The sequence below is a fragment of the Aulonocara stuartgranti genome (genome assembly GCF_965226115.1).
Source record: "Aulonocara stuartgranti genome assembly, chromosome: 23".
NCBI lineage: Eukaryota > Metazoa > Chordata > Actinopteri > Cichliformes > Cichlidae > Aulonocara > Aulonocara stuartgranti.
In genome coordinates, this window is record NC_138958.1 from 29,795,223 (window position 1) to 29,809,477 (window position 14,255).

Here is a 14,255-nt window from a genome sequence, read left to right on the forward strand (position 1 = left end):
CTGGAAACATAAAAGAAGTAGATCAAACCCCGAGTAAATCCTCTGTGAAGAAGCGCAAAGAAAGGTCGCCACACTTATGTGACTGTTGCACACTGGACAGAGTTGTAGTGACATTTGTTGGACAGCGACCTGCTTAGTGCAGCAGACAGAGAAATGAGAACGTACCAGTCACCTGTTACTAGATTCACTTAGAAAAAAACATGGTAAAATATTTGTGCAGTCGCCTGTCGGGAAGAATCTGATCTAAATCAGAAAATGGAAGTGCAGAAGATCCATCTGAAAAGCCCATTTCCTGTGTTAACCAGAACTCCAATGGAGGGAAGGCAGTGAGAACATTTTGCTCTTACTTGACACTTTCTGCCTCCTCTTACTTGACTCGTTCTCTTGTCTGGTGCTAGCACATCTTCCTCTCTGGTCATGTAGGTGGAAGAGTGAACGAGGAGAGTTATATTAGTCCTGATTTTTACCTGAGGTTATTTTGAAGAAGAGGCATTTCCTGTTGAGTAGCAGATGGAGGTACATGCTGTTCAGGTGAGGAATCCAATGATGGGACACACAAAGGAACTCACATCAGTGCCAAGCTGAGGATGTGTTGATGATGTAAATTAAATGTTCATTAATTTGGGACAAATTCAGGATCATCAAGCTAGGAGGTGGGGTGAATCCATTTTATGGTGAACAGCTGAGTCTGACAGTTCAAAAGACATTCATTCACATGAAAGTCTTTCTACTAAAAGTGCGCATGAGTTGAATATGCTTAAGACCAGAAGTACTCGTCAGAATGGTCCCCCAGAATTGAATTTTTTTTTATATATTTAACCTTCCTGCCTTCTTGGGACCTTTTTGTGCCACTGCTATGTGTTAAATGGCTGCCATTTCCACTGTGTTCAGTGGAATATAACCAAACTTGCCACAGGATAGTTTTTACCTGTCAATGTTAATATTCCAGTGTGAATTCCTTAAATCAGCCTAAAATGGCTGAGCAGCAGAAATCCCCACACCCATCACCCTGGGGACCATTTTCTGCCCATTGACTTCCATTATAAACGCTATTTTTCAACCCCAAATTATCATCATATGATTTTATTTTTTCTTCTTTTCTTGGATGTCAATGAAGACTCAGGGCCTTGAAGTTTTAATTTTTAAATTGCAAAAAAAATGCAAAAAAAATAATGGCAGGTCAAAATGTATGTTGGTGCCAATCTTTGGTCCATCTAAAGGCCTACTTATAATGACAATCACATATTACTTCAACTGGTTTTTTGTGGAAATATTTAGTTTCGTTTTTTGGTTTTTGGGGCTTATAACACAGGGCGCTCATGTAATAACACTGGGATTTGAAGGGTTAAAACAACGAAAATATAATTAAAGCTTTACATAAATATTTCAGGGAGAAGTAGTTTTACAAGGTTGGCTAATTTAAAGTGGAATAAAATATGGATATATGGTCTTTTTATGGCGTGGCTGAGAATGGTCCCTAGGGTGATGGGTGTGAGTTTTTTAAAGGATGGCAGGAGGGATATATATATATATATATATGTTATTTATGAGGAAACAGCATGTAAGGCCTTGTTCACATAGGCCTAAAGACCAGTCAGTAACCAGACGCTGTTGTGTGTTTTCTGTATTTAAAGATCTTAATCTCAAAAGTAACTGCTAACAGGTCAGAAATAACAATGTAAACTGTCAATATGATTATTATCAACAATAAAGGCTGATTTGTCTGGGGAAATACCGTTCACCTGTGTTTATACCTCACATTTCTCCACTTGCTGGTCAGCAGTGTCAAATAATTCATCATCACTCTCATGTTCCTTCAAGGTTTTGTGTCCTTTTTCTTTTGCTTCCTTTGATCTCAGTTTAGTTTCTTGAGTTCAGTCATTTCTTTTGTCTGCTTGGATTAGACGGTTTATCCTGCCGGTTCTGTGGAGCGCTTTTTGTTTCTGTTTCTTGTCAACAAAACTCTCTGCCATCTGGAGAATCCACATCCTCCATGTGGGTCCATTTCTCACCACACACTCGGCACATATATCATCATAAGTCATCATAGAGGATAAAATCTAAATCAAAACCCCTTTAAATGAACTCTGTTTTGTTAACAGATCTTTACCTTTAAATATTTTCTTTCTTTTGAATAATAAGCAGAGATTTTGTATCCCTTGCAGACCGCACCAACACCTCTGATAAGTGGCACCCAGAAAGCTTAAGGATAGCTCATTTAACTAGAGCCATTATTCAGCTTTCAGTCTGTGGACTGGATGGTTTTCACATCTGATGCACACACAGGGGAATACACCAGTTCGCTTGAAGAGAACATTAAACTTTAAATTGTGTTTCTGGACCACACCCAGAATCAACAACAGGCTTTACACTTCAGAAAACAGAAGTGTAATCTCAAAATCTCAAACGCCTTCTGGCTAGGAAATAAATCCCCAAACCTGGGCTATTGCAGGGCTTTGGTGCTGTGCAATATATACTCACCAGACACTTTAAGGTAGACCGTCACACTGCTGATTTGGACCCTCTTTTGCCTTTCAAACTGCTTCAGTTCTTCATTGCACAGCATCAGGAAGGTGCTGGAACCACTTGCTCTCGTTGTCTATATCAGTGTTTCCCAACTATTGGGGCGACCGTGGCTCAGGGGGTTGGGAAGCGTATCTGTAACCGGAAGGTTGCCGGTTCGATGCCCGGGCTCTCTGTCCTGGTCGTTGTGTCCTTGGGCAAGACACTTTACCCTACTGGTGTTGGCCAGAGGGGCCGATGGCGCGATATGGCAGCCTCGCTTCTGTCAGTCTGCCCCAGGGCAGCTGTGGCTACAACCGTAGCTTGTCTCCACCAGTGTGTGAGAGTGAATGAATAGTGGCATTGTAAAGCGCTTTGGGTGCCTTGAAAAGCACTATATAAATCCAATCCATTATTATTATTATTATTAACTATTGTGCAGCAGCACATAGGTGTGCTGTGAGAAATGATCAGGTGTGCTGTGGAAGATTATCTGGTTCCACCTGATTAGTACTCTAAGTAACGGCGTGAGTAAAGGGGAGAACAATTACATTCTCTTCCACTAGAGGGCAGTACAACTACCTGCTCTAATTAAATGTGTTGCCATTAAAATCGCTGAAGATGAAGAAGAAATTACGTGATAGTTACCGTGAGTGAGACAACACAGCAAGTATTAGCAATAGATAAATATGTGAAAAGAAAAAGTAGTCAATCTACGGAAGAGGATTAGGGCCACTGGAAAAAAAAAAAATATATATTTTTTTCCTTCCTTTCCAGAATTCTGAGAAAAAAAAAAAGTCCGAATTTTGTTGTCTACATGAAATTATGACCCCACCACCTGAATGTCGCAGCAGAAATGGAGACTCTTGAGACGAGGTAATGTTTTTCCAGTTTTCTGCTTCTGAATTTGCACAACTTGTTCTTAGGAGTACAACCTGGTGTGGTCTTCTGCTGCTTGCATGCTCTTCTGCATGCTGTCATGGCAAACAGCCAAATCAGAGGAAAAGGACTCAAGTGCTGAATTCAGATGGAGGTGTGGATAAATGTGTGAAACAATATTTATTTACAGCGCAGTGAGACAATACAATGAGTGATTTTTAACTAGAAGAATGAATAATGAATAATGAAGTCAACGTGAGCTATGACAAGAACGGGAAATACTAAACAACACTAAGCAAAACTGGAGCTAGGCAGACAACGTGAATAATTAGAGCATTGCTCTGACTGGGCTCCCGTGATGTGAGGCAAAGGGAAAGTCAGGTGGGAACCAAGGAGGTCAGAGTCACTGGAATGAGAGAGGCAGATTCAGAAGTTGTCCAAGGAAATGCGGCAGGCATGAACAGAGTCTGATGTTGGTGCTTACTTGCCACAGGTGGAGAAACAGCGTGGAGTGGTTGGTTCCAATTACTGCGGCAGGGAGGCAGGCAGGCAAGTGAAAAGAGCAAGAACTGTAGCTGTGAAGTTGTCGAGAAGTCCAGCATCCTGAGGTGAGGATTATTTTCAGAGGTGGAACATAGCAGTCTGGTGAGTAGCTGAGAAAGAAAAAGCACAAAGTAAGTTAAAGTAGCTTTTCTATAAGTTTTGCAAAGCTGTGACAGCCTACACTAACTAGGGTTAGCTGAAGATCTGGCGAAGAATGGCTGAGAACGCTGGACCTAAATACTGACAGCTTTGTTACCAGCTGGTGTGGAAAACATGCAGGAACGAGGTGGCTCCTCCCAGAGGTGGAACTGCCAGCTCTATGGAAAAACACAGGCACTCACCCAGACCATGACACATACCTTAGTTGCAAAGAGTGGTTATTTGAGTTACCTAGTTACCTACCTAAACCCTAGTGATGGCTGTGTGGGAAAGTGTTGTAGATTAGCAGCCTCTGAAATACACAGACCAACAACCACGCCATGTTCACAGTCACTTCAATCACCTTTCTTCTCCATTGTGGTGCTCATTTTAAACTTCAGCAGGTCCTCTTGACTGTGATTGGCTGAATAAATATGTACATTAATGTGATGGTGAACAGATATATCTAATCTCACATTATGTACTTTATAGTTGTTGTCTTAATATTGTTTTAATGGTTAACTGTCACGGTCCTGGGCCTGTGACCCAGTGTTTTGTTCTCTGTATTACTATTGAACTTTGATTTTGTCGTGATTGATCAGTTCTTGGTTTGGGTTTTTTTTTTACTGTTGAAGTTCTTAGTCTTCCGATTTCGGTGTTCCATGGCTGTGTGTCATCCCCTGTATTTCTCCATGTGTCTCTCCATGTTCCAGGTTCAACATCTCAGGTTTTCAAGTTTCTAGTCACATGGTTTTTGTTTTTTGTATTTTTATTTTGTAGCTGTTCCCAGTTTAGGTTTTGTTAGTGTAGTTCCCTGCCATGCTCTGCTTTGGTTTGTATTTTGTCTTCCTTTATTAATAAACTCTATCACAACTACACTGTCATCAGTGCTTGCGTTTGGGTCCACATCCTTCATCTACTGACAATCGTGACATTAACTTAACATCTAGCCAAGAAACAACAGTTGCACATCAACCATTTGGCTAACAATGGCATTTAAGATTTAAATTAAAAAACAAACAATCGAATTAATAAACGAATAAATAAAGAAGCAAAACCTGCCACTACAAATATGGGATGAATAACCAACAGATGTTTAATGTGTGTTTTCACAGTTTGTGTTATTTTCATAAAATAAATGAATTAAAACAATGTCCAGAGAAAAGGTGATAAAACATGAAGTGGAAGCTCCATTTGTGCTTTTACCACTATGCTCTTCTTCCAGAGATAATTGATTTTTCTGCACGCTGTTCTGATCTTTTGTTTCCCTCTCTCCACTCGCCATCACACAGATCTGTGACAGTTTGAAACTTGCTAGTCACAGTCAGTCAGTTAACACAGTCATTTAAAACATTTAAAGCACAACAAGAAACCAAATGTTCTTTAAACACAATGGTCTTCTATTCACCGTAATGAGCAGAGTGAGTGAACTTCTTAATCGTGCCATTTTTTCCCCACTCATCACCACAAATTTAACAAAAAAAGCCTAAAAACAAAAGGTTACTTTTCAAAGTACTCTTTAGTGTTTATTCTCTATTCCAAAGTTGGCTTGAAATAGGTATTCAGATAAAACTTTACCCACAGTAATGTGTTATGTGTCCAATAAAAGGCGCATGGCCAATTGAAAGAGAGGCTCTGTGTTTGTGTGATGGCTAGTTGAGAGGCGAACATTACTCTCTGATTGGTTTAATTAAATGTGCGAGAGTGACAGCACATTCAGGGATGGTCATTTTGAAAGCGATCGGTGTAATCACACACTTGTCGTAATTGGCAATCTGATGCAACAGCAATTTCAATCAAATCATAGGATATCCACACTGACAATTTGTTTATCAAATGAATTGAAAGGTTTTTTATCCAAGTTTTTTTTTTAAAGTGTGGACCTGATTGTAACTGGTATTTAAATGTAATTTTAGAAGCACTCTTCTATACATTTGCGTAACTTGAAAAAATTGGACACTGCCCAGTTGTATTCCTCACGATACCCAGAAGGAGGATGATGGGTGTAGCACTTTTAACCACAGTCAGCTGCACGTTTTGTTAGAAATGGATGAAAACATGAGGGATACTTTCACATTTATTAAAGCTTGTCTAAAAACATTACTTACACTGCATTGCAAGAGGCATGGCATTGTATTTCTCATTGTTATAGAATTAAATGTCTTCAAAATACAAGTCCACTATGCGAACAGTGTAGAAATATGTAATTATAAGACACTAAGTTTATAAAACACATTCTGCTTAAAATTGCATTCACTTCAAAGCCAAAGTTCTTGATAAGAAGAGCTATTTTTTAAACAACCTTGAAAGGCATGCCTCATTAATTTAGACACGTTAAAATAGACTGCAAAACCCTGAGTCTTCCGCCTTCTACAATGAATCACGCCAGTAAGTTTTATCAGACTTTTCTTGTCTGGTCTGCAGCACACAGTGAACCCAACAGGTAGCAGAGCAGCAGGCTTAGCTTTATTCTTTTGTCTGTGTCTCCACAGGTTGTGTTCAGGCCCAGTCTGGCTGCCCTCATAGCTAAATCTGTAAAGTTGCATGGGAAAAATAGGAAGAACTATGAAAAGGCACCTGGCAAACAGTTTTACACTGAATGGGTGTTTTTATGACACCTGTTTAAGATGTGCTCACACTAGAAAAACAGTTAAAATGTTTAAATTGTGTCAGTATTCACAGTTTTACCCTGGCCTGTCCTTCCCGTTCTGTCTTCTATGAGAAACTTGGTAGCTTGAATTTTTTTTTGTCTATTATTCTGTTTTTTAAACCATTTTCTTCTGTTTATCTGGTTCAGGGCTACAAAGAGCTGGAGTCTATTCCATCTGTCATAGGGCAAGAGGTTGCAAGGCACTGTTCATTACAGTGGAGGGTGATGTAAGTCCACCATGCAAGGCATGTTATGACAGTATATAATTATTATATGCATGCACATAAATGGCATAGACATCATTTTTTGATAAATAAGGCTGATGTGGTAACACTCTTGTCTGAACGTGGAGTGAGTGTTGTTGTTGATCAATTAAACTTTGTTTCTTCATAATTACTTGTGGATTTCCTGATTTGTAAGGAGGACCTTTGATGGATCAAAATGTTGCCATATTTTGCATCTGAACCTTTTTTTTTCTCAGGAAGTATGTAAAAATCAGCCAAGTATGCAGATAATGTGAATGTCTGTAAAGTTATATGCAAAACTGTATTGTAATGTGAGCGTTGTCTGCGATACACCTTTGGAACAAACACAGACTCAGCTTGACCTTTCCAACTTTTGGGTTCACTCAAAAGAACAGTTGACAGCTGAAGTAATTGCTTGTAAGGCACCTATCTCATGAACATGAAATGATACAGGAAAAGGCAAAAAATGTTTTTCTTTATTAGTCTCTTTGTCACACGCGCACATAAACACAGCTGCAGTGTTTCAGACTTCTCCAGGGCAGCGTGTTGAGCGCTGGCATATCGAGGCTGCGCTTTTGTAAGCGAGAACATTGCTATTGATTCCTGTTCACCTCACCTGAATCAAACGATTTCTAAATGGAGCCGATTCCACAGTCAAGCCCGCTGCTGATCATGTGACCCCCAGCTCCCCTCATAAATAAAGAAATATGCTCTCTTTACACATTTCTCCAGTAATTTAGCTGTCTAATGACGTTATAGTAAATTAGTCCTGCTTTTAAACCAAGTAATGTATTCCTCAGTTTTCCTGCTGTTGAATAGATGGAACACGGGTCACTCTGCCTCTGAGACTTTCTAACTCATAAATCACAATTTAATTAGTTTGCGTTTCAGTAGACTTCACCGTGCTGCCAATAAGAGACAATTTGAGAGAAACAGTGAAACTTGTGTTGGGAAGTTGGAGAGAAATATTAGATATTGGCACCAAATGTAGGCAACTGGCAGCTGAATTCATATTTCCGATGTGCAGTGCAGCGCTCTTCTAACAGGGTTACAAGCAGCGATTGGCTGTGGCTGTAGGAAAACAAAGAGAATGAATGAATAAATTCAGACTCTTTCCGTTGCTTTGCAGTGGGGGACTTTGAGGAAAGGCCCAAAAGGCCACAGTGAAACCTTTGTGAAACTTCAAAATGGCTTAAATTTCAGCCATGACTGATTTTAGAAACTCATTCAGGACTTGAATGTTGAGCTACAGTATATTAATGATGACTCTATATTATATTTTCTCAAATTACACTGCATGAAATAATAATTGAACTCATTTGGATTAAATTGAATTTGCTCAACCATTTCCACAAGGGATATAAAGCTCTGCGCTATCACGATATTGTTGCGGATTGATATGTCCGGCACCCCTAGCTGTAGTTTTGATTGACGTATTCTCGACCGTGGGGCTGGCCGGCGAGTGTAGATTAAAGAGCAGAGATCATCTCAAGTGCGGTAAACAAACCTAAAAGCGGTGAGGTTTGACTATTTCTCAACACAACTTCACTTTGAAAACCAAGAAGAAAGGTTGTCTACTTAATGCCTGTTGATTGCGTCTGCCTCCAGTTTGCTCATTTGGCCCTGAGACGGATTTAAAAAAGTTGTTCAAAACTTCAAGTTGAAAAAAGCTTGAAATATGTAATCAAACATCATCGTGACTCACTTCAAAGTGGGGAAGGTGCTTAAGAAGGTGTAGCGTATTAATCACTTAACAGGTGATAAACTAAATAAGGTGTAACTGACACAAGTAGGCTCATTAAATGTTGTGCAAAATTAGCTACACTTGATTAATTTATGCCACTTATAATACATTTATGTTTCATTGATTTCATTGATGCTTTCATCCTGAATGGACTTCTCTGGGCACAGAGGGCAGCTTCCCTACATGTGCGGGCTGGAATGTTTAATGTTAATGGAAAACTCATTAGATAACAAAATACACGAGACATTAAACAGATGCCTGATTATCATCTTAAATCCCAATATTAGTGGAGTTTGTAAAGTGTTTTGTGTGTAAACTTTATGCTTTGATGTGATGGGATATATATTTACACACACTTTTGGCTTTTGGCCTAATTAGCCAATGGACAACAGCTTTATAAGCATAGATCTGTAAGATTTGCATGTAATAATAGATACACTGATGCAGAGACAAAGACATAGAGGGATACAGATGATCAGACACAGAGACATACAACCCCACAAATAGCCACTCTATACACACATGAGATATACATAGACATACTCCTACATTCACATTTCCATTTCCATACTTTTCCATTTAGGAACAGAGCATCTACATGTGGATTTGGTTCAATGTGAGCACAGTTTCAAGAAAGTACGTGAGATATGCGTGACCTGTGACCTTTTGGGGAGGGGGGGCACATGTTCATACTGACGGCAATTTGTCATGTCTGATGAGTCACAGTTTCTGCTGCAACACTCAGATAGTAGAGTCAGAATTGTGTAAACAACACGAAATCATGGCTCCATCCTGCCTTATATCAACGGTTCAGGTTGTTGGTGGTGTAATGGTGCGGGAGATATTTTCTTGATATAGTTTGGTCCTTTAGTATCAACTGAGCACCATTTAAACACCACAGCCTATTGTTGCTTACCATGCCCACACCTTCCTGAGCACAGTGTACCCATATTCTGATGTTTACTTCCAGCAGTATAACACAACATCTCACAAAGCTCAAATCATCTCAAACTGATGTCTTGACCATGGCATTGAGTTCACTGTACTCAAATGGCCTCCACAGTCACCAAATTTAAATCCAGTAGAGCAACTTTGGGATGTGGTGGAACAGACATATCGATTGTTTTCTTGTGCGTTCCCAGGTTTGGTACATATTGGATTCTCTTGAGCTCGACTTTTACTTGAGCACCAAAACAAGACACATTTTAGAATGAATAGACCATTTAAATTAAAGGAATTAAGTGCTCTAAAATTCAAGTAGATTGAGACATTATGCTAATACTGCACAGTCAAAAACAAATCATTTAAAGCAACGTAGACTTCATAATAGCACAGAAACTGAGAATATCCCCAAAGTGAGCTACTCTTAATATTTGCATAAATCTATCCATCCAGTCTTCTACATAGTTCGGTTTCTACCAACTCAGCAGCTCATTTTATTTTGGTCTGCCACCTTCATATGCCACTATACTTGGAATGTGATTTTTCCTATTTTTAAATAAAATAGTTGGTAGGTATCAGTAGGGTTCCCATCTCATATTTGCTCTGGAGTGACCATGAGGCTAAATGACTGAGACTAAACTAGTTGCCTGGATGTTTCCTTTGTGCTGAAAGACACCTGGTGAAAAGTGCTGAACCTTTAGATAATGGAAAGGTTCCTTTAACAACTCTGTCACCTTGGCATGACCCATTATTATGATTAATAGCGCCTCCCTCCTCACGGAAAATTACAGCTATTTGTATATTTCCGTATGTATGTAGTTGTTGATTTACTAATCTGTGATGTGGAAGTCACTGTCAGAAGGCCAATTTGAGGATCCTTTATGATAAATGATGGTATCTATTGGAGCCAGCGGTGTGAAACCGGGTTATGACTAAGGTCACTCCAAATGGAGTTTGTGGGACTGTAGGTGCTTGCAAGTCAGTGTCATCAACATAGATCACAGAGACCCCCCTCCCTGAATGACCGAGCTGCTCTGACGCTTTTTAACTGCTGCTACAAAGACAGAGAACAAGATAGAAGAAGACGGGTTTTTTTGCATGTTTGCAAGAAAAATACAGCAAAATGGTGATACAGAGGCAGCTCAGATGGACTGTGTGATGTTTAAGAACACAAGTAGTGGACCGGCTTGGCCTCCCTTCAGCAGCTTTTTTGATTTATCGTAACAGAACATGTTAAGTGCTGCATTTAATGTAGCCAGATAGAATACCCATCTTCCCCTCCACTCCTACAGCACCCCGTGATCGTTATGTCATTTGTTTATGATCCACAGCCCCCTCATAATGGCCCGTTTGGCATAATGCAATCCATCAGTCTTCTGAATGGCCTACTTTCACATAGACACCTTTCCCCCTCCTGTGTGATGCATTAACAAAAAAATGCGTTAAACCAACGATTGACTTTGAAATAGCGACACGAGCACGTAGGTGTGTTTTCAGAAAGCCAGAGTCATTGCCGTTGGAGAGGACTATAATGTGATGACTACTTGGCAAGCGCATCCATTGGTATGTTTTTTTTTTTCTTCGTTTTTTTTACGAGTCTGTAGAGGCAAAGTTGAATGCGTTCGTAAAAAGCTTTAGGTAATTGACATAGTCAGCTAAAAGTGCCTGTGAGTTTTTTTCATATTTATATTAATGCCACTAGTATACCAGAATAGTTGAGGCTTGGAAATGTTTCCCAAAAAATCAAAGTAAAATCCTGTTTATGTACTGTGAACCAAAATGGAAAATTAACTGTAATCTCTTATCTGCTGCTCTCCACCACTTTTTGGCATTTTAAATTTCAGTTGTTGATGTGTTTTTGCTGAAGGGAAAGCATATTGTTTTATCTTTCATTTTCACAAAAGTAAGCTTGGTTAAAGTAATCGTTTTATGCCGGGGCCATGGCTTGGAAATGTCAAGCCATCACATACAGTAAAAGACACTGCTATCTCAGGAGGCGGCTTAAATGCTGAACATTGTCCATGGGCAGAAATAACTTTACATGAGCACAATATCCACTGACATTTGGTGTCTGTAGCACAGAGATCAGTGTCTGCTTTTTAATAATGACCCTCAGAATTATTTGAGGTTTTGAGAAAGTTATTGCATGTGGCAGGGGGGCATAATATCAGGGATTGACTGTTTCATTCACTGCAACATGACCTTACCCCTTTTACAGGCCTGGAGCCTCTCTGTTTAGTGGAAATGTCATAACAGTCATGCACCGATCACCCGTGCTGAGGTTTTGGAACACAACTGTAGGTTCAACATAATAAAATCAGCCTTTTATGCAGATGTGTGGCTGGAGACGGAGATATCAGGGAAGAAGACTCACCTTTAACTGAATATCTGCACATTATTTAGATACTGAAACAGTGTTTAGTGTTATTTACAGGGGGAAAGAGATCTGATGAGAAAAGTTGCTTGTATTTTCCAATAGATAAGCAATGCTTAAAACAGCACATCCACATTCATGTCAGCAACAGGCAGTATAACGATAGTCAGTATGGTGGAAGCAGCCAGTGGAGTACCAGGGGGAATCCAGGTTTATCTAGGATTGCCGCTGGCACCATAAAATCAGTTGTGGATCTAATCCAACACAAAAAGCAGGAATATGACTGGCCAACAAACAAATTTGACTTTATACTCAACAAGTGGATTTTTATGCAGGGGAATAAGGAAGCTAAGAAGTCAACTAAAGACTTTTACCCTCATATACACCTCCCACAGTAATTCTACAAGTTTGCTATGATGACCTGGTGAAAGTCAAAAGTTTAAGCCCTAGGGAATCACATGAAGATGTGGTGAGGCGGAAGGTAAAGTTTGGGCAGAAACTCAGGCTTTGTTTCCTGAAGAGATTGCGCTCTTCGGGAAACACAAAGAGATTAGCGCCTCAAAACTCACCTCTGTTCTGGGTCTCCTTTCGGAGGGTGTTTACAGTTCTGTGACTATGACCTGATGGCAGCACCAGATTCCCCTGAGAACTTGAAGTTAAGAAAAATGTAAGTTTCGATAAATTCTACGATGAACTTTCACCCAACAAACCCCTTTCTGTCTGTGGCAGGTAGGAAAACTCATCTTCATCCTTATACACAGTCAGTCCTCTTGAGAGAATCAACAAGGAGGTGTTGGTGGAGACCATCAAAGAGCATTCGATGATTTCCCAACAGGTTATTCATGATCACGATGGTTGAAGGGCTTCTCAACATAGCCCCCACAAAAGGTCTTCTCCTCTCTTCAGCTGCTGGCGGCAAAAGTATCACATTTATCAAGTAAGATGAGCAGAGGCCCTGTAAAATGGAGGAGATAAAACACCTTGAAAGAGGCGAATAGAAGAGAATAAGGTCCTCCTCGCGCCTGCTGATCACAGTGATGAAAAAGCTGATTCACAAGGAAAACTGTGCTTCACCTCAAAGTCCAATTTCATTTGAAGAGCTGTAGAAGAAAACGAAACAATTCTGCAGATGGTGACTTGGCAGTTTTAGGAACTGATAATCCTGAATCTACTCTATTGTTTCTAATTGTAGACTTGTTTTAGACTAGGGGCATTTATACTTGAAATATTATAGTATAAACATGCAATATAATGGAAGTGGTGGGGAAAACTTAAAAACCACCTTTTTGCTTAACCTTCACTTTGTGGTATTTTGTGTTTGGAGTGTTTTTAACTAGATGACGTAAACTGCACTTAAAACATTATTTCAGGTTATTGTGATTTTGTTAACTTCCCTGATTGTTATTGTCACAAAGTGTTATTGATGATTTGTTCAAGGGCCGTTCAACAAGATGAGCAGTATGCAGAGCCAGAACAGGGTCCTCTGATGCTGACTCTGGTTGATTTGCTCTGATTTGCACATTTTGCATATTTTTAATGAAAAACAAGAAGCACTCCTAGAGCGCAGACCTCCATCAAGGCAGCTCACTCTGTGGGCAGTATTGACTTTTAAGGGAACAGTGTTGTATTTTGTTTAAATTTATCATTTTGAGCTTCACATCAATCTGCTGAATTTGGTCAGAGGTCAAGTGTGATGTGATATTCTCTTTATGTGATTCTTTCTATATGTTGAAAAAACCCACCACACTTATAAGACTCACAGTTTCTGAGTTATAAGGGTTTTTGCCACTTTCAACTGAATAAATTATTGCGTTGACGTTTCTTGACCTTGTAGTTGTAGTTGAAAATGTTAATGAATTGATATAACATGCTTGCACGCATCCATTCAAACACTATGAAAAACATAACCAGCCTCCATTTCAAGCTGACTGTCTTAAAGATTGCTCTATTTTTCACCTTTTAAATAAACAATGTCTTGACTACTTGTCTAGTAATTGTGTGTGATGTAAATTTGGTTGTTGATAACTCAGTTAGACTTCTGATTAAATGTGAAGCAGAATCATCATTTTGAGAATCGATATATGCAAATATTTGTTTTTATCAAAGCAGTATTTTGCTTGACAACCTTGAAAATGCTTTAAAAGTGCTTGAATTTGACTTTGGAAAAAGGTGAAGGAGCTCTGTGGCCAAGATGCAGCGAACCATGCAAGATTTTGATGGTCTACCATTAGGCATCCT